The sequence below is a fragment of the Ochotona curzoniae genome, unplaced genomic scaffold (assembly GCF_017591425.1).
Source record: "Ochotona curzoniae isolate NIBS_2020 unplaced genomic scaffold, NIBS_Ocur_1.0 contig_66, whole genome shotgun sequence".
Classification (NCBI taxonomy): domain Eukaryota; kingdom Metazoa; phylum Chordata; class Mammalia; order Lagomorpha; family Ochotonidae; genus Ochotona; species Ochotona curzoniae.
Window position 1 is genome coordinate 28564475 of NW_024466512.1, and position 4366 is coordinate 28568840.

A 4366-nucleotide genomic window follows, 5' to 3' on the forward strand; every position below is an offset into this window, starting at 1 on the left:
CGCTGTAGCGCTGCGTTGAAATAAGGATAGTGTTGAGTCCAGTGTGGTGGCCTAGCAGCTAAAGTCCTTGACCGTGCCAGGATCCCATATGGGCGCCGGTTCTAATACCTGCGGCCCCACTTCACATCCAGCTCCCTGCTTGTGGCCTGAGAAAACAGTGGAGGACAGCCCAAAGCCATGGGACCCTGTTCCTTTGTGGGATACCTGGAAGAGCTCCTGGCTGCTGGCATTGGATCTGCACAGTACCGGCCGTTGCTGTCACATGGGGAGTGAATGATCCGATGGAAGATCTTTCTCTCCCTCTCTCCTCCTCTCTCTATATCAAACTTTATAATAAAACTAAAATTTTTTAAAGAAAGAAGCATAGTGTTGAAGTTTAGATTCACAAGATGAACTGGTGAGTTTTTTGGTTTTTGCTTTATGGCTTTTGGTTTTTTGTTTTGTTTTGATTTTGACACAAAATGTAATAGAAATTTTGGTAGCCTAGCAAAGCTGCCTAGTGGCTAAATTCTTCGCCTTGCACATGCCAGGATACCATATGGGTGCCAGTTTGTGTCCCACTGTCCCTGCTTGCCATCTAGCTCCCTGCTTGTGGCCTGGGAAAGGAATTGAGGATGGCCCAAGCTTTGGGACCCTGCACCCATATGGGAGAGCCGAAAGCAGCTCCTGGCTCATGGCTTCTGATCGAGCAGACAACGGCCATTGCGGCCACTTAGGAAGTGGATCAGCGGACAAAATATAGTCCTCTCCATCTCTGCTCTCTGTGTTTTTGATTTTCCAATAAAAATAAAATGTTTCTTTTAAAAAAAGAAATTTTTGTCTGTAGTTCTTACATTCTCAAGGGTGAGCCAAGCTGGAACCCATTGTCTCTCACCTAAAAGCAGTGGCCCAATCCCAGGGGCGGGGTTGGGGAAGGGGAGAGGCTGCGTGGCTTAAGCCCTGTTCCTCCTCAGTGCTGGGGGTTCAGGTGCCACCCCTTCACTCGTCCCTGCCCCCTTCCATGCACACCCACACTTCCAGACTCCTGATGCAGAGAATCTTAGGCCTTGTTACAGGTGCATAGGGCAATCTTCTTCCCCAGTCTCCTTGTCCCCTACCTCAGCCCCAAGTGGGAAAGGGGTTAGAGAGATGGGGGAAGAGAAGGGCACAAGGAAGTTGTTAACTGAGATTGGAGAGAAGGCTTCAGTAGAGAATCAAAGACCAACACCCATAACAAATACATACATACATACATACATGAACATTTAAAGAACACTGAGAGGTGAAAGGATGGGGGGAAACAAACCCACAATCCATCCCAAATCCTAATCTGACTGGAAAAAACAAACAAACAAAAATAATTCCCTGGTCTCATTGAGACGTTCTTGGGTGCTGCCGGCTGCAGGGGCCAGTGCAGCCTCTAGAGCTTGTCCTTGGCCAGCTCGTCCTCCTGGGCCTCCTGCTTGTCCTCCTCATTCTCTTCGTCATTGTCATCATTGTTGTCAGCTCCTCCTCCTTCAGCCTCTGCTCCTGGTCCTGTTTGTCCTTCATGTGCTTCTCACCCGCCTTTGTGACACCCCATGTCTCATGCCAAACTCCTCTGCGCATGCTTCATCCTTGGTGATGAGGAAGTTGTCAAAGATGGTGCTGGATGTGACCTGCCACAGATCCAGGCCCAGCACTGCAAAGCTGTGGTAGGCAATGATGTGGGCGGTGGGTGAGTACTTGGTTGTCGACTGTGGGTAGATCCACACGCCGTTGTAATCGGGGTTATCCATCTGCTGTGGCTTCCACTCACCCTTACACTCGGGGTCCTGGCTGACCCGTGGCTCCTTCTCACCATCCATCTCTTTGTCCCTGTCCTCAGGCTTCTTGGTATTGTGGTCAGGGGTGTGCTCAGGCTTGGACTCCAAGGGACTGCTGATCTTGGCCCATTTCTGGCTTGGCAGTGTCAGGGTCCTTGATTTTCTGGGTGTGGGCAGGAAGTCCCAGTCGTCCTCCAAGAAGCCCTCTTCCACCTGGCTGCTGTAGAGCTTCCCCTGGCACGTGCTGTCAGATTGCAGGATCAGGGAGCAGGTGCATGAGCTCACCATCCTTGCATCGGATGTCCTTGAGCAGTACCTTCTTGCCCTTGCAGTTGACGGTGATGTGAACCTACTTGGGGCCGGGCCCACAGATGTCAGGTCCAAACATGATGCTGTCCTTGGAGTCCCCATGCGTGTCCTACTTCTGGTCCAGGCTGGCGGGAAACAGGTTTGCAGAGTTGCCCTCAAAGTCCATGTTCTGCTCATGTTTTAGAGAGAACTGCAGCACCAGGGGCTGGCCCTTGTCTCTGAATGGCTGGAACCTTGTTGACAGCATGGAGCAGCATGCTTCCTGGCTGTTCTGAAGATATCTTCGTCCGGATGGCAGTAGAACTTGCTGAGAACACATTTGCAAAAATCCAACCTGTGTTTGAATTTGATGCAGCCATTGGCCCACCCATCTCCATCCAGAAAATGTTCCTTGAAGTAGTGGCATAGGTTGTGACAGCCCAGCCGAGGAGGGCGAGCTGCAGTGGCAGCTGAGGCAATCATTGGCCTGCAGGCACTTAAAACGTGACTGTTGAGCAGCTCTGTAGGATGGACTGGGTATATATATATATATATTTATATATATATATATATTTTTGTCTATCTTTTGATTGAAGTATTACATTTCATTAAAAGCCTGGAATTCATTCGTGGCAGCAACAGTGACTGGTGTTGTGGTAGAGCAAGGTAAACCAACCCTTGGAATACCCACAGCCCATCCTGGAGTTCAGTTTGAGCCCTGGCTATTTCACTTGGCATCTGGCATTCATGCAAACGCACCTGGGAAGGCAGTGTGTGATTGGGCCTGGCAGCCGCATGGGTGAGCAGGATGGAGTTCCTAGCTTCTGGCTTCACATGTAGATGCTGTGGCCATTTGGAGAGTGAACCAGAAGATGAAGCTCTCTCCCATCCACTTCACTGCCTTTCGAGGAAGTAGATACATCTTTGAAAAATTGAATCATTCATGCTTGATTTTAATCCCCACATCACTTTGATTTTAAATAAGGAGTCCTGAGTTTATTAAAAAAAAAAAAAAAAAAAACAGAATCTTTTAGGGCCCAACACTATGGCTTAGTGGTGAAAATCCTCAAGTTGCATATGCTGGGGTCCCATGTGGGTACCGGTTCATGTTCTGGCAGTGGGAGAAAGATTCTGCCTTCATTCCAGAACCTTGTGTGGTGGTGGCAGCTCGTGCATCACAACTGATGCCAATGGAAAGCAGATCATTTCTAGTTTCAAAACCTACAAACTATGTTTTTTTTCCCTTTCTTTAAGATTTGGGAGGCTGAGAGAAAGAGAAGAGGACACACAGAGCCTCAGCCGTAGGCATCAAGAGCAGCACTCACTGGGGAAGCAGCCCTGGCCACTGGCAGGAGCACCTCAAGTCGGCAAACTAGACACAAACAGCAAGTTCACATGTGGTTCCCTGTCCGCAGCCCCTGTCTTACACTTCCATATACATGGGTCCCAGTGACACACACCGACTCCAAGTCAACCTGTACATGCATGGTACCTCGGAACACATGATATCCTGGGAACACTCGTGGGAGGTTATCCTAAGCTCTCATTCTATGGAGGTCCCAAAGGGAATGAAAGAGAAGAGCAGGCTGCCGCTGAATGGCTTGACCCAGGAAGAGCTCCTTGGTGAATGGATCACACCCACTCCTGAGTTCACAGCTTCTCAGCTCAAGAATAGAAAAGAAAAAATAAAAAGGCAAAGAAACTGAGAAGCATTTGTGAGCCTAGTTCAAGACTTTGCAAAGTCAAAGTGAGCACTGAAGTGAAACACCTGACAGAATGGAGCCTGAGGTGAGTTCCTGCAGGGTAGGCTCGAGGTTTCAGCAACAGCCTTGGGGTCTGAGGGCTCCCTGCCCCTCTCTCTGCTGCTCCCCTGCGCAGGCATGGCTGTGTTGGATGCTCACTGGGCTGGGGACCTGGGAAGACCTTTGGCCTTGCTTCCTTCTCATCAGCTAGGAAACAGCTGAGCTATTCCTGTGCTATCATCTGGAAGTGTTATTTTCCTGACCCCGGGAAGGGACCCATGACGAGTCTCCCAACACTACTGCTCTCCCAGGCCACAAGCAGGAAGCCAGATGGAAAGTGGAGCAGCAGGAATGTGAACTGGTACCCATGTGGGTTCCCAGCACATACAAGGCAAGCATTTAGCCACTGAGCAATCAGGCTGAACTCCACACTTCTCTTTTCAAGAAACAAAAACAAAAGCAAAAACAATTCTTTAATTGAAGGGCAGAGCTACAGGAAGAGGGAGTAAAGACATTGACCTTCAACCCAAGAAAGCAACACATAGCAAGGGT

General features: G+C 49.5%; 1 pseudogene; it reads right to left on the reverse strand.

Annotated features, from left to right (window-relative positions):
• Positions 1-1399: 1399 nt before the first annotated feature.
• Positions 1400-2542, reverse strand: LOC121164393 (annotated as a pseudogene).
• Positions 2543-4366: the final 1824 nt, after the last annotated feature.